The sequence below is a fragment of the Echiichthys vipera genome (genome assembly GCF_963691815.1).
Source record: "Echiichthys vipera genome assembly, chromosome: 13".
NCBI classification, from domain to species: Eukaryota; Metazoa; Chordata; class Actinopteri; order Perciformes; family Trachinidae; genus Echiichthys; species Echiichthys vipera.
The window spans coordinates 5476621-5499862 of NC_139838.1; positions in this window are offsets into that span (position 1 = coordinate 5476621).

The window sequence follows — 23242 nt, forward strand, 5'->3', positions numbered from 1 at the left end:
ATGATGATTCACTAATATAACAGTGAAAATGATGATTTACTAATATAACAGTTCAGTAAAATGATGATTCACTAATATAACAGTTAAAATGATGATTCACTAATATAACAGTGAAAATGATGATTTACTAATATAACAGTTCAGTAAAATGATGATTCACTAATATAACAGTTAAAATGATGATTCACTAATATAACAGTTAAAATGATGATTTACTAATATAACAGTTAAAATGATGATTTACTAATATAACAGTTAAAATGATGATTCACTAATATAACAGTGAAAATGATGATTTACTAATATAACAGTTAAAATGATGATTTACTAATATAACAGTTAAAATGATAATTTACTAATATAACAGTTAAAATGATGATTTACTAATATAACAGTTCAAATGATGATTTACTAATATAACAGTTAAAATGATGATTTACTAATATAACAGTTAAAATGATGATTTACTAATATAACAGTTAAAATGATGATTTACTAATATAACAGTTCAGTAAAATGATGATTTACTAATATAACAGTTAAAATGATGATTTACTAATATAACAGTTAAAATGATGATTTACTAATATGACAGTTAAAATGATGATTTAATAATATAACAGTTCAGTAAAATGATGATTTACTAATATAACAGTTAAAATAATGATTTACTAATATATAACAGTGAAAATGATGATTTACTAATATAACAGTTAAAATGATGATTTACTAATATAACATTTCAGTAAAATGATGATTCACTAATATAACAGTTAAAATGATGATTCACTAATATAACAGTTAAAATGATGATTTACTAATATAACAGTTCAGTAAAATGATGATTTACTAATATAACAGTTAAAATGATGATTCACTAATATAACAGTGAAAATGATGATTTACTAATATAACAGTTAAAATGATGATTTACTAATATAACAGTTAAAATGATAATTTACTAATATAACAGTTAAAATGATGATTTACTAATATAACAGTTAAAATGATGATTTACTAATATAACAGTTCAAATGATGATTTACTAATATAACAGTTCAGTAAAATGATGATTCACTAATATAACAGTTAAAATGATGATTCACTAATATAACAGTTAAAATGATGATTCACTAATATAACAGTTAAAATGATGATTCACTAATATAACAGTTAAAATGATGATTTACTAATATAACAGTTAAAATGATGATTCACTAATATAACAGTGAAAATGATGATTTACTAATATAACAGTTAAAATGATGATTTACTAATATAACAGTTCAGTAAAATGATGATTTACTAATATAACAGTTAAAATGATGATTCACTAATATAACAGTTAAAATGATGATTCACTAATATAACATTTCAGTAAAATGATGATTTACTAATATAACAGTTAAAATGATGATTTACTAATATAACAGTTCAGTAAAATGATGATTTACTAATATAACAGTTAAAATGATGATTCACTAATATAACAGTTAAAATGATGATTCACTAATATAACAGTTAAAATGATGATTCACTAATATAACAGTTAAAATGATGATTCACTAATATAACAGTTAAAATGATGATTTACTAATATATAACAGTTAAAATGATGATTCACTAATATAACAGTTAAAATGATGATTCACTAATATAACAGTGAAAATGATGATTTACTAATATAACAGTTAAAATGATGATTTACTAATGTAACAGTTCAGTAAAATGATGATTTACTAATATAACAGTTCAATACATTTTTTCATACCAAACAACGTGTGATAAAAAATAAAATTTCAGAAACAACTAAATGCATTGGGTTGACGTTTTATAATCACACGTAAAGTCCTTGTGTTGAGTTGTAGACACACTGTGAGAGAATCTTTGAAACCACTTCTGCACTATAGGCTGTCATTTATATCAGTTTACAACTCAAACACAGTCCACCATTGAGCAATCCTCAGAATTTGGAAATCTATATCTTAATCAACTCTTTACGACACTGAGCTATTACAGTAACAGATACAACATGCCTTCATGGACTGTAAAGCATCATATATGTAGTTTACATGTTTCTGAGTAACTGATGAGTAAAAGGGCACAAAATAATAATAATAATAATAATAATAATAATAATAAGAAGAAGAAGAAGAAGAAGAAGAAGAAGATGAAGAAGAAGAAAAAGAAGAAGAAGAAGAAGAAGAAGAAGAAGATGAAGAAAAAAAGAAAGTACAGACACATGAATGAAATATAAAAAAAGTTGTACTTGTAGTAACTGTAAACTGAATTTATAAAATGAAATGTTGGATGTCTAAAGGTTGTGTGTGTGTATGTGTGTGTGAATAATAATATGAGCAATGTTTTTATGAACATGGTGTAATAATTTGAATGTGCAAGCCTGTAATAAAGCAACAAGCATCATGCTTCACTGAATGAATCATGTTTTTTAATCTTAATCTGTAAACTGTAACTACAGCTGTAAGAGTTATCAGTGCGTGCACTGAGATCATGTGGTTGCTTTAGGAAATGTGGAGGTGTTTGAAACATCCACCTTGAAATGTTATGTGGAAACTCTCCGGCAGAACAATGATCAATGACTACATCGACTTTTATCTTTAAAATGTAGGACTTGGTTCTGGTATCCTATGGTGTATATGGCCTTATGTACTGTAAGAATGATATAACCGTGTGTGTGTGTGTGTGTGTGTGTGTGTGTGTGTGTGTGTGTGTGTGTGTGTGTGTGTGTGTGTGTGTGTCTGTGTGCATTTGAACACTATATTTCACCATTAACTTTCTTTGAAGGGGTCTGCTATTTTACTCTACTTTTAGTGACTTTATCAGAAATGTGTGTGGGAATTATTGGAGTATTAACACCTTTATCCAAACAAAGGAGTCGTGATCCAACTGTATGACCCTGTTTTTTTTTATTCTGACCACGCTGGACCACAGCCCAGAAAATAGTGGAGTTAAAGGTACAATATTCTCCTGAAATGTAGTAGAGAAGAAGTATAAAGTGGCAGCAAATGGAAATACGCAAGTGATACAAGTACCTCAAAACAGGGGCCCTCCTACTTCATACCTACATTTTGCTGATTATACGTCTGTATCTCAAGCTAAGGACTTTAACAGTGTTTCTTCACTCAGGTTGCTACTTTAGATCGGAATACAACACTGTAAAAAATGAGACATGATCGTTCTGACACCACTCCCCTGAGGTTCTACATCGTAGTTTGTGTGGTGTATCAGACTGAAGTGAAGACGGGTAGTGCAGCTGAAGACCATGAGGTGCAGCACTGGCCTGCAGCTGGCTTAAAGGAAACAGTTCTCTTCCTAGAATAGTTTGAAAACATATTAACTTTAAAAGCCAGTGGCCAAACAAAAAAAGTTTGACTATTTTTTTTAGTTCAGAAATGTTGCACAACTTCTAACCATAGACCATCATTAGTCTACTCATTATTATATGTTAATTGGAAACATATCTAGAGAGTCTATTTTTTAAAATGATGAGTCGTGTTATTGGTCTATTATCTCTAATTCAAATCAGAACCACTCTTTCTATAACAGGCCAGATAACATATCTATCAGCAGTGACACTGGTCTGATTATGGCTGCTAGCAAAACAGCAACAGATGTTACCATCTCACGCTTTATCGCCTGAGGGATCAGCACCGACCAGGGTTGTCACAATACTAGAATTTCAAAGTCAATGCCGATACCTAGGAAATACTCGATATCATTTTGGATACCACGGGGGCAACAAAAAACCAATAACAAAAATTTTAGAATAAAGATTAGAAACAATACAAACATCGATAACAGCACTTTTAAAAAGTTGTCTGACTTTTTTTTTATTCTCTTGTTTGTTTTATTGTGTTGTATATCTCAGGGATTTGTGTGGACGTTAAATGATTCCATGAAGGAGGTCAAACCTTGGATTCAGTAGGTAAATCAGTCGTTGTTAGTCAGGTTTCTCCACAGTGTAAACAGGGATCTTCTCCATGCTAATGTCTTCAGCTTCAGTCCTGTTTATCTTCTGTGTTTCTGCTGACTCGGCTCCATATTATCTCTGCTGTTTCAATAGAGTTGGTAAAGCAGCTGCTACTGTTTCTGTCTCGCTGCTGGTTGACTTTTCAGACACGTTATTGTGTCATCCTGTTAAATGAATGTTAGACCGACAGGACTTAGCTCCGCCATTAACGTTACTGTCTATTATGAGATGTTAGCTGCTAGCTTCACATCCTTAGCCTTTCCCTGGTTGTTAGCCTTGTATGCTAAATACTTCCAAACGGCACTTTTGCTTTGTTCTTTTTCTACTAAAACCGGTCTTGAAGGTCCTCCAGCAGCAGTGCTCATCTCCGTGTTGTTAACGTGATGAACCAGCGTTCATGTGCTCCGAGAGACCAACTGTAGCTTCTGTCTTGTTAAGATAAAAGCTTTTATCGCTTTAATACTTTTATCCTTTTTTGATCAAAGAGTCTGCTAAATGAATGTAATGTAACATAATTCTACAGTAATACATCCGTGGATTACATACAAATTACAGTGCATTAATCACTGTTGGTATATGTAGAAACACAGAATTGGGACAGCCTGGTTTAAATATTTGTTTACATACAGCTGCAGCTTCTCCTGTGCTGTAACACGCTCCAGCTGCAGATGTTGCAGGACAAATGATGATATGTTGGGAAACCTCCTGAGTGTGTAGCTGCTTCTGCAAATTGAGTTGCAACAGCATGAATTGCTTATGAGTCACAGGACTGTAAACAGTATGAACTGAAAGTCAGCAGAATCACACAAACATAGCTCTGCCATTTCATCATTTACTCTTCTTAGCAGAGGAGTGGCTCATTCAGTAACACTTGACTCACATTGTGATGCATAATAATCAGATATGCCCAAAATGAACAAAGATCTGTTTCTTTGAATCTAATTGTGTATTAATTATGTCATCATGTCATTAAATGTCCAGCGGCTCCATTAAATATAAACCTCCTTCATACCATACACATTATGTTAATCATATCATGTTGTGATTATAGTAATCATCAGGCACTCATAATGCATTATATGCTATTGAGATGCCACATAAGGACTTAGCAATCATCATTCAGTTTTGTAGATTGGTTTTCCTGACTTTTATACATGATTCAAACAAAACTATGTGTTTAGGTTCAGGCAACCCTACGACTTGGTTAGGGTAAGGGAAAGATTGTGGGTGGGGTTAAAATAAGTGTGTTCTTCCCGTAACGACGCATGATGCATGAACAGGACACAAACTGCAGTCTTTGGGTGAAAGTCTGGTGCTTGTTTGAGCAATCCGTTACCCCTACCTGCCTCCTCAAGCAGAGTTTGGTGCTCTTAATTCTGGAGTTCCTGCTCTGAGCGTCTAATATCACCTCAGACGGCTTTACAGTTGAAAGCCTCGGGTGTTTGGCACAACACACAAGACATCCTTGCGCGTCAATGCCAAACGGCGGGGTACTTTAGAATGACACTCCGTACCTAGTACAGCCACGACATGCTCTGGGGCCCCTCTGGTTCCCAAGCCAAGTCCCTATGGACTGAGATTCTACCCCTCCTTGTGTCCAGTTAAAGTTAAGCCCAGTCGCTAAAGATCTGCAACAAGACAAACCCATTTCAGAACGTTGCAGTGGTGTGAACTGGCTCGTCTCATCTCAACACAAATGGTTTGATGTTGTTGTCTGCGACTCATTTTGTCAAGTCGCTAGCAGCCTGTTTTATAACATCACCTGTTTCAACAGCCAATTAACTCGTAGCAAAGTCTGCTGGTCAGGTCAGCTACAGACTGTCAGCTGGTGGAAATAGCAGTTTTGGACGGAGCACAAGAGATAGAAAAAAAGAGACACGGAGAGAGGGTGGAATGAGCCATTGATTAAATGAGGAGAATGAGCGCTGTAATCCAAAATAAAGCAAAGAAACAGTGAATATGTTATAGGCTATGGTGACGATCACCGTCTCGTCTCATTGGTGTGAACTGGCAGGTTTCAGAACATGGCAAGTACTGTCAAGTTTCAACTTGTCATTTCGCACATCTTTGATCTGAACTGTGCTTAAGGTTCACAAGGTTTATAAGCTGAAATAAGTCATTTACAAAATGACCGAAGATTCGGTCTGTGTTTCCAATCAGCAGTATACAGACGTGAACTCCTTTAATGGCTCTACTTTCCTGCAGTAAGACCTGTCTAATTCAGCCTTCTGGAGCTGTTAAAACACCTGTAGCATTTCTATTACTACTATTTATTTCCCCTGTCAGTTGGGGACAAGATTACATGCCTTTTAAAAAAAATTATGTCGAAGAAAATTCAGCTGTCAAGGCTACATCCAGGGCCGGATTAACCCCTAAGGTGAGCTGTAGGCCGTATTTACTTTTACTTTTTTTCGTAACCAATCCACTATCCCAACACCACCACCACTGTAGTCTAAATCAGAGAAAATGCTTGTTCTGCACTTCTTTACAGACAACAGAGTTTGTTAAAATGGAAACCATTTCCACTTGTCAACTTGGGACACATTTGAACAATGCCAAACTTTTTCTTCTTTAATTTTTAAAACTACTTTGTGCAGCATTTTCCACATATCACATATAGTTTTATGCACAGTAGGTCCCATCACACATTTCTATCTGATTCAATATTCAATGTGTGTGTGTGTGTGTGTGTGTGTGTGTATGTTTGTATGTGTGTGTGTGTGTCCATGGCCCAGGACAGGCGGACTCTGCAGCATGTTATCAAAACGGCCCACAGCATCATCGGTACCCATCTACCGAGCATCAGCGATATCGGTGAGGTACTTGTGCAGAGCCCAAATGATACTAAAAGCAACACCCACCCAGCAACAGCCTGTTCACCCTGCTGCCGTCTGGCAAGTGATACAGAAGTATCTGCTGTCGCACCACCAGACTACAGAGCAGCTTCTCCCCTCAGGCTGTGAGACTCCTCGACTACACCATAAATGAATGACACGGACCTGTTCTGTTTGGTTTTGCCCATCACCATACCACTACTTTTTGCTTCTTACTGCACTGTAAGTCAGAACTGATCAAGTGGTTCCCTAAGTGGCTTCAGTGGTGTCAGTGTTTAAACCCTTCGACACATGCTGCCTTATCTTGTCTCGAAGGAAATGTCTTTTTTTTTTCAATTTAATCAGTCTAGTTTTTGTAGTATTGACCATTTTACTCACACACTTATTGTCTGAGATCTGGGAGTATACTGTTCCCACAGCTTTACAAAAAATAGAGCAAGCCAGATATACTGCACATGCTGGATAAAAGGAATGAGCCAAATAGGCTTCTAACATGTTTTTCAGACCTCTGTCTGGAGTAAAACCTTTAAATATGGTCCTCTACACACACCTCCCTAGTGTTTACTTAGGTCTGATTGAGTGAATGATTCACACATACAGTTTAAGCAGTGTTAGGGTTTCACTAAGTGCTTTCAATTACTGGTTAATTTTATTCTTTATTTTTTTGCTGTGAGCCTTTATAACCTTCAATTACTTATGAACCTGATGGAGCAAGCGGATCAAATGCATCCCCATTATTCAATTAGGGGGAGCAAAGTTATAGTTTTGTCTCTAGCTGATGTGGTGATTTAACCACGGATTTAACCAGACAGAAACAATTGAGAACAACAACAGAGCGGAGCTTAGCGAGCTGTTGCCAGAAGATTCAGAAACCCACGAAGAAGAGCGGAGTAGCGCTGTGGCCGTGCGCCTACAGGGAGCGCATGGAGCAAGTCTTCCAGCCCCCAGACGGTAGTGCCGAGATGGATAAGAGAAAGGACGGCGGTCATGAATTACTTTTTCACACAGGCTTCTACTCGAAGGGCCAGGAAATATTCCCTCGTGGGCCGGATCCATCCCGGGGGCCACCAATTGAAAAGCCCTGCCATAGATGCTCAACAACTGTCAGCCTAATATTTCTGTTTGACATAATTTCATGCTCCATTAAATACATTTTTAAAGTCTGTCAAAGGTTTATTTTTTTATTTTTTTTTTTACTTTCTGACTCTATGAAACTGGAAAAATAGTCAAATTACCAGAACGTCTGTATCTTTGAACTCTCTCTTTAACACACATTTAAGCTATTCTGTGTGATCTTCTTTTGATAACTAATGTCATAATTTTCAGTTCCATTCACTGGACCTCCCTTTAACTGTTTGGGGACCCCTGTTGAGGCTTGCCTCACAATTTAAAAAACCTGTGTGAACACAGCAGGCCACCGTCTGGAGGATTCAAAGCAAGCGAACGGGTGTATTGATGACATTTCTCTCATGCAGCTCGCTCAAAACTGGATAAAAACATCAGAGGGTTAAAAAGAATGGTGATCTGCACAAAGACAGCAATAAAAAATGTCTAACTGAAGGGACGAGATTCAGGAACTTCTGACGGTAAGAAGCAATGCCAAAATTGTCAAGGAACAGCACGGGACTTGGTTGTTGATGACCACATTACTTCACTGTCATGACCACGTTGTAATGCACCTCATGTGATGCCTCCTGCTAAGCTTTTGGGGCCCCTAAGCATAAATAGTCAGAAACATTAAATAAACATATAACAATTTGTCATCATAGCAATGTATGTGTATCTTTGCAAACATGTCACATGCATTGTGAAATCTAGATTATATACTTTTTGGCATAGAGCTACATTAAATCCAATTGCTAGCCTAGCTTGCTGATGTGAGCTACAAAAAAGCTACGAGCTACATTAGCAAAACAATTAAACACACACTTACCACCCTCGTCATCTCTCTGTTTTCTCTTTCAGCCAGGGGCGCAGATGACATTTTTGAACTGGGGGGGGGGGGGGGGGGGGGGCGCACTCAATTTGTCTGTGTAATTTGGGCTTTAATTAGGGCTCAAGTAGTTACTTTGGTAGTAGCCTATGGGCCAATGGTTCGCACAAAAAAGCCACAGGATCATTCTTATTTGAAATCATGGATAAACAACAACGAACATTGTAAAACAAAGACCGACCTGATCAACACTAGCCATGGATGATGAAACTGTTATTTGTCTGGGTGCCAATCACCCACAAAAACGTCCTGCCCTTTGCAAAATATGTTTTATCCAAACATTTGTTTATAAACTCAGAAGTGTAAACAACAGCATATGTACATAAATAAAAATAAGTATGTGTACTGTAAATAAAATTCACATTTTAAATGACAGAAGTAGTACTATTAGGAATTCCCTATAGGGCAGCCAAACAAATGCACTGTCATGTCTGTCATGCACATTACATTAGCTTTACAGTAAGTTTCAGCTCATTGTTTAGCTGTCTGGCTAACAGCCTTACTGTTTTTATTCCTGCTCACCACTCTAACAGCATGTTCTTAAGTCGCAGCAAACATCTGTTTTGAGAAAAGTTCAAAAGTAAACAGTAACTATGTGAAAAGACTGCTTTCCCCTTTTTCATCTGGTCCTGTTCCCAGCTTTAACAGTGTTTTGGTGTTCACGTAATCACTGTGTTCAGTATAATGTTTTTTTGTTGAAGTAAAGTTTTCTTCTGTTTTTGTAAACGCACACATCCGGTTTCCAGTTCAGCTTCCTAAAGATCCTTTTCTTTAAAAAAAGTTTTTGGTGCACCATCTTGCTTTGAATGAGATGACAACACCACAAACTAACTGAACATAGTGGAGATATTTTTCATCAGGAGTTGTTAGGGACCAAAAGAGAGTGAATGTTGGATTGCCAAACACATGATGAATGATAATGTTGCTCTGTATCTACTGGATGTGTAAATGAGTGACTGTTTGCTGATGACTACGCTATCTATTTTACCCTCTGCTTTGCTCCGCCCAAGAAGATTGTGATTGGTTTAAAGAAGTGCAAACAAGCCAGAGTGTCCCCCCCAACTCAGCATGATAAGCCGGTGTAGCAAGACTATACTCCAGTAATGTAGTGTTCACAACTTGTTTCCGCTGCCCCCGAGTGGCCACAAACCTTTTGAAAAAATGAATACCAATCGATATAATTTTTTTTATTTAAAAGGAAAACTAGTGGGAAATATTGACTGGCAAGTTCATTATACAGGATGAACCTCTTAAGATATACTTTCTCCTTTAAAAGGGGGTAGCACCTCATATACTTACTCAAAAATTCATGTATGATGAGAAACTGTAAGTTGAGTCTCATATACACCACATACTGTAGGCCTATGTGGTACATATGCAGCAGCAGTTGTTAGACAGATGCACACTAACACTTGTGATAGTGTTTGATGGAGTAAAGAAGGCCGTTTGAGACTGATCCCCACGGAGCTCATGAATATTGCAGAGAGCCTACAGCGGAGCTGAAACAGGAACCCCAGGACCCCCCCAACACACACCAGCTGACCCCCTGTAGTTCAGCCGATGTAACAGTAACCCCCGGACACACACACACGCACATACACACACATACATACACACAACCCTGGTCAGCGCGGGTAATGAATACACCTGAAAATCCACCTGTAATTAGAAGGTGATAATGAACCCATCCATCAAGATAAGCCGCTTTTTGGCATCAGTGCTCTGCAGCTCATGGACGTCGCTGCCAAAACTCACCAGGCTGTGACAATACACAGCGTAGCTGATCATTTAATAAGGCCGGGTAAAGCCTGACAGCTTCGGGGATGACACACATGCAGTGGCTGCTATTTTCACTCTGTACTGAGCTTCAACACGACCACTAAGTGGATAAATCAACCACCTAATCTGCAGCTTCAGGTACACTTTTAATTCCCACTTCTTCCACACGGGAAACCCTTATTTCATCTCATATTGATGAGCAGAGCTGAATTTGGTCTTCACAATTCATCTGTGGGTCAAACCTCGTTCAAACAGCTATATTTAGTTACACTTGCACTTAGTCTATTGGTAATTTAATTGAAGCTGCATGGCAGAAGCAAATATATTTTCCACTCGGGGTTGTGTATCAATTCCAAAGCATGCATCAGAATTATGCCTTTGTGTAGGAAACATGATACACAGACTGAAACTGTAAATTAGGATTAATTTCTGTTTGCATCATTAGCATAAATTCTTTAAATTTAAACAGTAAGGGAACATTTACGGATTTAAATACCTTAGCATTTCAGATTTTTTATTTAATCTTATTTAAATGTAACATTAAAGCATTGATTCATATTGTTACTACAGTTAAAGCTGGACCATCCATCAGTTGATTATTTGCAGGGTTTGTTTTTTTGGACCAACAAAAAATAGACCTTGTCAAAAAAAATAAAAAAAAGAACAATCTTCCACAATAACTGGAGCAGTTTTATCCAATGCACATGCTATATTCAACCCTAACACTGTCAAGAAAAATAACAAGAAAGAAAAATGGCTATATAAGATGTTATATTATTCTAGTCTGGCTTCCTCATTCAAAGAGCTTCTCCTCCTCTGTAGGCCGACTGAACAAAGCTGCAAACCAGAATAAGGCAGAGAGTCTGAAGAGGCACAGAAAACACAGGAGACTTTATTCTGAAAATCACAAACCAAGCAAATACAAAGGGCCAAGAAGATTATTTATATTTTATTCACAAAATATACTGTATCTGCTGCACCAGGCATACATATCCTCACTTCTACAAACAACAGTCATCCAAAAAATGAGTAGACTTTTGCAATGTTATATGATTACTGCCTGCACAAAAAGCCAGAAAAATTCAATTTTCCCATCTAAAAAACATGAAGGATACACAAAAACCGAACATTGGAGATACTGAACAAAGTGAGAATGTGGAGGTGGAGTAGGATGACTTCAACTTTAAATATGACTTTCACTTTCACTAAGGGTGCACTCACACTGTCCGTCCGTACCGTGCCCCGTGCTTTAGGGTACTTGTCCCCCCCTCCCTCTCCCCCCGCTGCCCAGGCGCGTTTGTACTCACACTACCTGGGCCTCGGCTGAATGCTTCTTGCTGTCTATGCGTCATCACGACGTCACACGCATTGATGACGTCATCGGGATGCGTCGCTTTGTTTACAAAAGCGTGCGGCCGTTTTGCTTACAAAAGCGTGCGGTCGTTTTGCCACATAATGGAAAGCAGTGCAGAAAACATGGTAGGCCTAACGTTTTTGGCTTTGTGTTTTTTTCTGACCAAATCTGCAGTAAACACTCCACCTCCGCATCACACCAACGTGAACCTTTCGCCACCATTGTTTTAAATGTTTTAAAAAATGTTGCGATTTTAGAATTTGGGTATTTTATTGTTTTCGTCTAATTTAACAACTTTCACACGTCTACTTTATTGTGCTTAATCAACAGAGAAACACGGTTTAAGTTTATTTAAAGAAAAAAAGTTTATTCACAATTATGCACAATGATTATAGGCCTACACAGTTCCTTTCAGAAAATTTAAGTACTATTAAAAACTCGGAAAGCATCATAAACATGTCTGGTGTAACGGCAGTTTTCATTGAACACAGCTCCAGCTGCAGTTATTTGATTCTAACGTCTGTAAAGACATGAATCTTAAAGACATAAACGGATCATTCATTTTAACTGCAATGTGCTCAAATGCAAGTAGTCTGTGCTAGGTAAGGTAAGCTAATATTAGCGCTAGCCCGCTAACGCGTTAGCTTCAAACAGAGTCTAACATTAACATATTACATTCATTGTTAAAATAAACCTCAGAATCAGAAAAACTTAACTTAACAACAACAACAACAATATATACATACAACATACTATATATTTGGAAAAACATAAATATAAATAATGCATACTACTTTACATATATTTATGTACAGAATATGTATATATATATACAGTAGTAATGCATACAAAAGTACTGTAATAATTTGCAAAGAACAGATTGTTAATGACTGAGTCCATATTACAAAGAGGAGGTGACAGACTCTCCTAGGGATGTGTTGTATAGTTTAATGACCACAGGCAGGGAAGATTTCCTGTGGCGCTCTGTGGTGCAACTGGGTGAGAGGAAGAAGAAGAGTCCACTTTGGCCCTTTATGTAGACAGACGTATACAGTGAAGTAATGACATGGCTCTCTGGCCTGTGGAAAACCTACACTAACATGTTCTGAGAAGGTTCTCAAGTTGAACCAACAGTGAACCAGCACTAGCACCAGCCCAGCACTAGCACTAGCACCAGCCCAGCACTAGAACTAGGTCTGGGTTAGTCGAGATGGGGTATAGGTGTCAGGAGACTGCACTGTGAACTCTTTCTACTGATTGTTTGTCTGTGTTTGCTTTAGACACCCTCTGATAACAACATAGGAAGTCAGTTCCACTCCATTCACCAGCTCCCTGACCCCGAGGGGAGCTCTCTATGACCCTTTCCTTCTTACTCGGCAAAGGCACAGACAATAATACACGTCAACAATAATAAAAACACAGTGGCCCTCATTTATCAAACGAACGTACGGCAGAAAAACGTGCGTACGACCATTTCCTGGCAAACTTCGGCATTTATCAATTTGGACGTGAGCGGGAGCTACAATCAAATCTCACGTCTGGTCTGAGGTCGTGTAAGCAAATTTTAGTACTGTGTATTTGCGGTGCAGCACAGCAAAATCTGGCAGAAAATAATTAAGAAACCTCAGCTGTCATTAAGCATAAACAGTCACATATTAAGAACAGATCAAAACGGATTCTTAAAACAAATTTAAAAAAATAAATAAAGCAATTGATTGTACTCATGTGCGTCTGAAGGCACCATCCATGAATGATTACGCATTCATCAATCGCCAAAACTACCACTCGATAAATGCACAGGTGATTTGTGATGCCAAGCTGTTGCGTTAAAACGTGGTGGCCAGGGGGGGAGGGGGCACAATTCTTTTATATTTCAAAACAGCTCGGCTCCAGCCCCCCGCGACCCCGACAGGGACAAGCGGTTGAATATGAATGAGTGAATGAATGTGTTGGCGCGTGGGTGCAGGAATGCGCACTGCAGAGCCAAAGTCATCTCCTCGGTTAGTGGCTACCCTCGATAAATTGCATTAGATCAAACAAGGTATCAGATGATTAACATCTTGGTATGGTTCTTCTAGGTGACAAAGGTTATCCTCTGACGAGATACCTAATAACCCCGCTGACAAACCCCGCTACAGAGCAGGAGCGTAGGTTCAGCAGTGCGCACACACGCCACAGTGGAGTGCTGCTTCGGGTTGACTGCCTCCGTTATTAATTTCCATACAGTGTTTTTATGGGCCCCTTTTATTCCACTCTTAAGACTGACAAAAAGCACATCTTTATTTTGCTCCATCTCGGATGTCAGGATGCCGATCTGTGTGTCGGAAAAGTTTCTTTTCGTACCAGCGTTTCTCCTCTGCATGTTTGACCTCAGTGGGCGAGGCCTCGAACTCATGCTTTTCATACTGAGTCATCAGAATCATTGATGCACACATTGCGACTTTATGATTGACGTAATCAGAATATTATTTGATAGGCATGGAAGAGGTGCATTACTTTTAAGATGTGTAAAACAATGAAAAGAGGTTGAGATATTGCAAAGTGTGATAAAAAAAAGTGAATTGTTTTTCCCAGTCTAAATGCCCAGTCACACCTCAGAGCCAGTGAAAAAAGGGGTGTTGTTGGAAGCTTGGTGATGCAGTATATTAATTGTAGCACATACAGGCATTATGCTAACACTTAATTCAAGGGAACATATTTGTAATATCCACTACTACTACTGTCTTACATCTGACTGCAGATTACGCCTCTTTTCCAGAGCAGTCAATATCACCTTCCTGTCTGTACACTAAAAATGGAGGTAGAGCTTTTAGCTATTAGCTAAGCATAGTGGCTGCCAGAGAATCAAAAATTACCCAATTAACGTGTGGTATCTTGTTTGTTTAATCCATACAGGAACAGGCAAGTAAAAATGATAAGTTGTGCTTCCACAGGGTGTTATGTGCTGCAACTAATTTTCTCTTGGGTAAGAGACTTCCTTGAGTCTTGTCATCAATTTGAGGTTGCCAGGCAACCAGTGAAGACTCAATCTTTGCCAAGTATTTCACAAATACCAAAGATGCCTCAACAGTCACGACTGTCATAGTCCTATATCAGACTGAATTGTCAGATAATTACATTCTGTTCCCTCTTCAGTCTGACATTTCCTGCACTCTAATTGATTTCCATTGGGGAACCATAACAAATCACTAGAGACTTCTGGGGCCTGTTTCACAAAGCAGGTTTAGTGAAAACTCTGAGTCTGTTAACCCTGAAATGAGGGAAACTCAGAGTTTTCCGTTTCACAAAGGGAGGTAACTCAAACCAGAGACAGAGGGGTAACTCTAGCCTGTTTCACAAAGAGAGGTAACTTAACCTCTCGGTCAGTTACCATGGTAACATGCTCTCTGAAACTAACCTGGTCGGGACCAGGTTTTTCTCAGAAAACCTTGAGTTTCTCTCTGTCTCCGCCCTCTTTCAGCCACACACGGTGTTTGATTTCCTCAATCATTCAGTCAGCAGGCAAGTTTTGGCGTAGTATAGTTCCGTCTGTTTTTTCAGAAAATCACTGCAAATATCAGTCATTAGAAGTTATATTAGGTGGCGACTATTTCACTACCATGGCGTGTCCTTCTGATAACAATCCCGTGGATGAAGCTGCAGCATTACTGCGCAGAGAATTATATATTCGTCGGGAGATGATTATCAGACTATTGATTATAGATGTTCTTGCATTTCCAGGCAATTCTCTGTTTGAGCGGTACCGTTTCATATCACAGCAGATATTCTGTGTTGCGCTGCATTTTTTTGCAAACGGGAGTTTTTGTATACAACGTATAAAAGTCATTCAGTAGGCCTACATTAGAAGTTATATTAGGTGGTGAATATTTACACTACCATGGCGTGTCATTTTGATAACGATCCCGTGAATGAAGGTGACGCATTTCGCAAAGAGAATTAAATATTCGTCGGGAGAGGATTATCAGACCGCGCATAGACGTCCTTAATATACTGCAGCCATAATTACAAAATGAATGAAATGGATCTTTTGAGCAAGTTGAATGTATTTGACTCAGCGTTTCTAAATATAATTCCAGCTTTTCTTGCAATTCATAGGTTCAAAAGTGTGTGCTTTTAGTTGGGTTACCGGTATATAAACTACTCCTATACAGCCTTCTGATCCAGAATATCACCTATAATGCGAGGGGGCTGAATACGGCACAACACCGTTTCATGTCACAGTCCATCTCATCCCTCCTTACATTTCCAACATTAACAACCAGTCATGCTCTCATATCACAGCAGATATTGTGTGTTGCGCTGCGTTTTTTTTGCAAATGGGAGTTTTTTATACAACATTGATATGTTGTATAAAAAACAGCCACTTACGGTAATATTTACTTTACGATGTAAAACATGCTCAAAATGAGGCGTCACCATGAGACTGTGCTGAGGTTTTACCTGTTTGAAAAATGTTTTTATGTTTCATCTTAAGCTGCGCTTCTCCCCCGCGGGGTTGCACTTAAATGAAATAAATTAATAGGCTCCCACTCATGCAGTTCCCCCTGTGATATTACTGTGATTGCAACTGGACTACATTTAAACTTACGCACTGACCCGAGCCGCAATGTCCTCCAGCACCGTCTCCCTCTCTTTTGCCGCAGCAGCGGTGTAAACCTGCTCAAACTCACCGTATGAGCGCATTAATATTTCCATTTCCAGTTGTAGCGTAGCCCTTCGCTTCCCCGTTGCCATGGTGACTCGTCGAATCAGGGCTCCATTGATGCTGTCTTTTTTTACTTGTGGTGCACGCGCTTAACTCCAGGTCAAACTACTCTGAGTTGATCAACCTAACGCAAATCTGCTGTTCTGGAACCGAAAACTCAGAGTTTCCTATCTCAGAGTAGATCAACTCAGAGTTCCGGGTTAGACTCAGAGTTTTTTGAACCTGCTTTGTGAAACAGGCCCCTGGTCTGAACCAACTAACTTTCGGTTTGGCGCTGTGCTATCTTTAGTAGGAGTAAAACAATTTATCCACCGTTTTACAGCCACAACAGCAGTGACCATAGCCAATGACGTTGGTTGTGATTGGCCAGTGACGTAAACACAAACCTTGACAATGGTGCTATTCTTGCCCGTGGCCCTGATTGGCTAATGGTTAGCCCGGATCGCTCACTGGCTCGTCCCTTTTTTTTTATAGAGAAATCGCAGCTTCATATCACGATGTCAGACGAATCAGTCAACAAGAGGGCGGATTCAAAAGGCTGGACTCATGCATGGTCTGTCATTCATATGGTTTGAAATGACAATATAGTTGTTTAAACTTTGAGTCCGTGCTGCCTTGTTTATTTTTTTTTTGCTTTTTAAAAATATAATCTAGATTTTTTTGGACCCTCTAAATTTGTGATTTTGGGTTCAGTGTTTTCCAAGACGTTACGAAAGCCCCTGATTTAACACTTTTCAAAAACTAACTTAATTATTTACGGATAAAAAAGCAACAATCAAAGTATAATTTTCGAAAAATGAATTTAACGCCTTTTAAAAAAAACGACACAACTTAGCCAAATGAAATGAAATGATTGTCTGTCAACATGAGCAAAAAACAATTTATCATCAGATTTAGATTTAAATATTGCCTAATTCTGATTACTGCAGAATAGTAAGTGAAGTGATATCACCTTTTTCTAACCGTGCCCATCCCATTTAAACCAATGCTTAGAACCCAGACAAAAACAACTATCTCTCACGTGAAATAACTGTTCTAACTTTGGCAGATCATTTTGTGTTCATGTAGAACTGAGGATTATCACAGCGTTTTATTTCAGTTCCACAGTTAAAGATGTGTTTCTTCAGCAGTTGAACTGAATTTAATGTTCTTTGGACTAAAACTCCTTATACAATATTTAAAATTTGAAAACTTCCAATGGTCCAAATGTATAATCAGTGATATTAAATCAAACTTAATTTTACTCGGAATCAGTCAGTTGGAAAATTAGTATGTGCCTCTAACGGGGTTATAATATGCTGCAAATACATAAAAATAGCCCTGAACTAAATTTAGTATGTCTACAATATAATAGAATCCACTCAATTATCAAAGGTCATAAAAGGAAAGTAGCGGTCACATGATGATATATATAGCAGTCTATTGACAATGTGATGTTGGTGAAATGTTTATTTTAAAATACTAGAAGAATAGTGGTGTGAAACAGCAGACCCTATTTGTTCAGTGTACTGATCCTTTTCAGAATCAGAAATACTTAAATAATTATTATAATCCTAGGGGGAAATTATTTCCGTTGCAAACTCCAGCTATACAAGACATGAAGAGAACATCCATTATTGCACCAAACGCTGTTTGTGTAAACGACAAAGCAGTATAATGATGTTAAAGAGTTGTAGGTCGATAACCTCCATGAATCACTTGCCATGACCATTTAAATTTCACTATTCATGTTGCTGTCACTGCTGCCTTTTGAGCCGCTTTTCTGAGTTACATTAAGATCGAGGATTTCTATGTTCAGCTGTTTCGAGCAGGTCAAACCGCTACCAGCTGTGTGAATCTGAAGATTCAAATGCAAATGATCTTCTTAATGAGCAATTACAAGAGAGAACCACAAAAAAATGAGCAATTCATGAGGCTGAATCCAGGACGAGGAAGCTGTGCTGTCAGTTACATTCATACAGAGAGAAATAGGACATTAATGCATTATTGAACTTTTCTATAGATACATAGAAACAGTGTTTACTCCAATTGAAAGTTTGAACATATTCCAAACCATATTTATGACCATATGAATCACCCAGCTAAATTGCTTGTTAACTTTGATCAGTGTCATGTACTGTATCTGTAAAGTATTGAGTGTGGAGTCATGACCTGTTTCAGTTATCTTAGCATTGAAAAATAAACACCTATCAACACATACAAGACAGTTTAACAAAGTTTTAAAATGTTGTATCTGGTTTGTTTAATGCGTACACACTGGAGATCATAATTAAAGAACAAATTATAAATACTTGATTTGATAGACTATCAGCTGTGGCTATACCACTGCTGTACTAGCATGTTTTTTTTTTTTTTAAAAACAGTGAGCAAAATTAGAGAACAGTAACTACTGTGTCAGAAGACACACAATGGACATCATTTGTTTGTTTGTTTTACATGGACGACCTGTCTTTTTGAGGGACTTAAATTAATCTGTGTCCTTGTAAAGTTTCAATCTTGTTGAAATCAGACTGATAGCTGAGAGGGTCATCCCTTTGGCCGGACAACCTGCTGTCTCAGGGTTTCAGTCTCCTTAGAGCAGCTGCCATCTTTCATAGTAACCAGGAGAGCTGCAGATAAATAGGGTCCACCGATTAAGTCAATTGTCACCAGATGCAGATTAACACCAATAACTGGGAGGTATCGGAAAGTGTTTTTTCTTTTGAGAAAATAAAGGTTTTTGTTGAAGTGCCTTTGTTGTTTAAAAAAACATGCTAGCACAGCAGTGATATTGACACAGAGGATATTCTATCAAATTATGGACTTTAAAAAACAACAGTATTTCAGAACGAATCAAGAATTAATATTTGTTCTCTAATTTTAATCTACAGTATAAATGGAAACATAAACACAGAAATTAGTTGTTTTAAGACCGCTTGTAACACACAGTGTGTTTCCATGCACATCAGTAACCTGAAAATGGCCTTACCCCAGTTTAGGGAATGATCAGATTATTGAAGTTCCCCACGTAAAATGACGGAGTAACTCTTCCTACAGTAGGTGGTGCTCTGCCAACATACTGCTGGACTGAATACAGCATTTTTACGGTTCACCTTTGTCAAAATCACAGTCTCTTGGATGGAATTACGACCGAAACAGGTCTTCTTGGTAGTGATGTTGCTTGCCGTTGCAAGAACATGGTTTAAAGGTAATGCTCTATTATTGTTGTTTTTTCACATTGTTTTCCATGCCGTTAATTCCTAGTTTATTTCCGGGTCAAAAGCCACTGCCACAGTGTTGCGAGCATGCGCAGACAAGAAACCCGATAATAATCAGAGAACGCTGTTTACATGCGCGAATAATCGGGGAACTGAAGGAGTTCTGTAGGTCTGTTGACCAGGGTATGAGACCCCGATTTATGGGGTATGGTGTTTTTAAATTGAATGTAAAAACACTGACAGACTGTATATCAAGATAAACCTAAACCTAACCATATATTTTGTTGTTTAAGCCTATCCATGTAGTTGTGTTGTCTAAACCTAACCATGTAGTTTTGTTGTCTAAACCTAACCATGTAGTTTTGTTGTCTAAACCTAGCCATGTAGTTGTGTTGTCTAAACCTAACCATGTAGTTTTGTCTAAACCTAACCATGTAGTTTTGTTGTCTAAACCTAACCATGTAGTTTTGTTGTCTAAACCTAGCCATGTAGTTTTGTTGTCTAAACCTAACCATGTAGTTTTGTCTAAACCTCACCATGTAGTTTTGTTGTCTAAACCTAACCATGTAGTTTTGTTGTCTAAACCTAACCATGTAGTTTTGTTGTCTAAACCTAACCATGTAGTTTTGTCTAAACCTAACCATGTAGTTTTGTTGTCTAAACCTAACCATGTAGTTTTGTCGAAACCTAACCATGTAGTTTTGTTGTCTAAACCTAACCATGTAGTTAGGTCTAAACCTAACCATGTAGTTTTATTGTCTAAACCTAACCATGTAGTTTTGTCTAAACCCTACCATGTGACATACGTTTTGGTTGAATTCAGAATGTGACTCCCAGACTTCCATGGTTTCCATCTTAGTGTAGCATGCTTACATTTGCTTGGTCTTATACAGAATACAGCTGAGGCTGATGGGATTTTATTACTTTGCAGGTATGCGGTCACAAACCAAAGTCTTGAAAAAACATTGGAAGGCAAATTAGTGGTGTTACGTGGCTTAAGTGAAGCATTTTTTTTTCAGACAATTAAGACAGCATATGACATGAACCCATTGACAACAACAATGTTAATCATGCAAAGCCAGGGGAGTTAGTTCATGCAACAACGTCAATGTTGGTGTGTTCTGGATCAGCTGGCAGACCAGCTAAGGTTGCACATTGCCATTTTGGCGGTTTAATAAATCTATCTATAGGCTCTGTTACCTCATGGTTCACCATGTAAGGGTTGGATGGATTTCTGCCTACTTTGTATGGCTTTAAGGTTCACAGGAGGTGACAGAAAGCAGAGCCTTAACACCAAAATACAATTCAGATGTACAGTCATCCTTACTTAAGTGGTAGACATCCGCTTGTTCCTGCTCTATTTAGCTCCAATTTGCTTTCTGAGAGCAGGGAGAAATGTAAAAAGATGAGATGAGATAAGCACCTTTGCAGGAAAATTAAAAGAACATAGCAGTAAAGCGTAAGTAATAAATAGAAATAAAGTAAAGCTATTTATAGGCAGTTAAATGTACTCAAAATAATATTTATAAAAATGTAGGGATTAATTAATTGATAAAATGTGACATATTTTTTTCGAATGTAGATGTTTTACCAGAAAACCTACAAACAAAAGCACAACAACATGCATGAATATATTCCTTTGGCTGCTGTGTGGACGAAATGGATCAACAGATGTAATAAACCACCTCTACCTCTGAGCTGCACAGTTAGAAAATAAAGTGCTCTGAGTTGAAGTCATAAGCACAAGCCTCCTGTGGTCATGACAGGGCATTTCAAGTCAAGTGCACATTATTGTCTGCTCAGTACAAGACAATAGCTAATAAACATTGACTGTGCGGGCTGATTGTGATTGGTTAAAGACGTGCACCGCTGGCCAGAGGTATTACAGAGAGACCCATTACAAACTAGAAGGCAATAAAGTGAGCTCATTTACTCCTAACAGCCTAAGTACCCACAGCAATGGGTCCCCTGCTGGAAATTTGGGTCGATGGAGAAGCAGTAATTACACTTCTGTCTAAGTGTCTTAATGTGACTGTCTTCATTGTTTACTTTTCTGTCTCCTGCAAAACACTGGCTGACAGATCATTTTCATTTCCTATCAAATCTGTGAGTATGTGTGTAGCTGTGTGTCACCACGAGCATGTGCGAGTGTGTGGGCGTATAAAGATAATGCAATATAATGTCATCATCAGTAACGTAATTTGTTTGCTCACTCTCAGGCTTTCTTGGAAATATGTTAATGTGGCAATCTGTTTTTAGTTTTTAATATATACCGTTTACTCATTACACTCTTTTATAGACATCACCTGTCAGACTGTATGTATGACTAGTGCTGTGATGTAGCACTGTGCGCTACTGAACAAGTTGGCTGTATGATCAAATTTTTGTTAATTTTTATGATTACATTTGTATGATTACATTTTTGTAGAATGTAGAAAGACAGAATAATAAGATGCTCCTCTACAGCGCTCAATACTAACTTTTAAAAATAGTTGCCATGCTGGCAACCAGGCAAGAGCCTTTTGGTAAACTGAAAATATGGCTAGCTTTTATTCTGAGTGATTAAGGGCCCGTCCACACAAAGGCATGTTTTCCTTAACCGCACAACTTTCGTATCGTTTTGGCCGACCATCCACACACAGCCGGCGTTATCAGAGCCGGAAAACAGGATCTTTTGAAATCGGGTCCCAGAGTGGGAAGGTGTTAAAACACCCCCTGTGGCGTTGTCGCCTGGACGGCGAAACCGAATACTTTGTTAACGATGCAGTCATTGCGCCACATCCAACTTCTAACCCGTCAAATAACAACAGTGCTGCTGCCTAAGAGGAGAGAGACGGACCCATAGACTGTTTACTGAACTGGACTCTGAGTCACATGCATGGGAATATTTTAGGCGGACCATATATTTCTCCCTTTTCCCTGATGGTTTGAACAAATCGCTAAATTGGTGACTTTTCATAAATAAAGTTGCTAAGAAGGTGAGAAAAGTCGCTAAATCTAGAGAGAAAGTGCCCGCCTGTGAGTGCTTTGGGACGGGGAAGGGGCTCACAGCAGCACCCTCTGCTCGTTGAGGACACTAACTGCAGAGTGATCGGTGCATCAGAGTCCAAAACACTACAAAAGTCTCAACTAACACCAGAAACAGTTGACAGATTTCTCTCTAGGATGGAGGTGGATTTGGAGAGTCTCCAGATTTGGAGAGAAACTCTTCGGTGTTTGTACTATGATTACAAACATCCTTTGTTGTTGTATTTCTGTGGCAGTTACAGCATCACATCTAGGCCTGGCATGTGTTTTACAGCGTTTTTAGTCGGGTTCACTGGTTTCATGTGGACGCAGATACTGTGACTTAAAAGAACAAACCTGTAATACAGTAACCAAACACATTA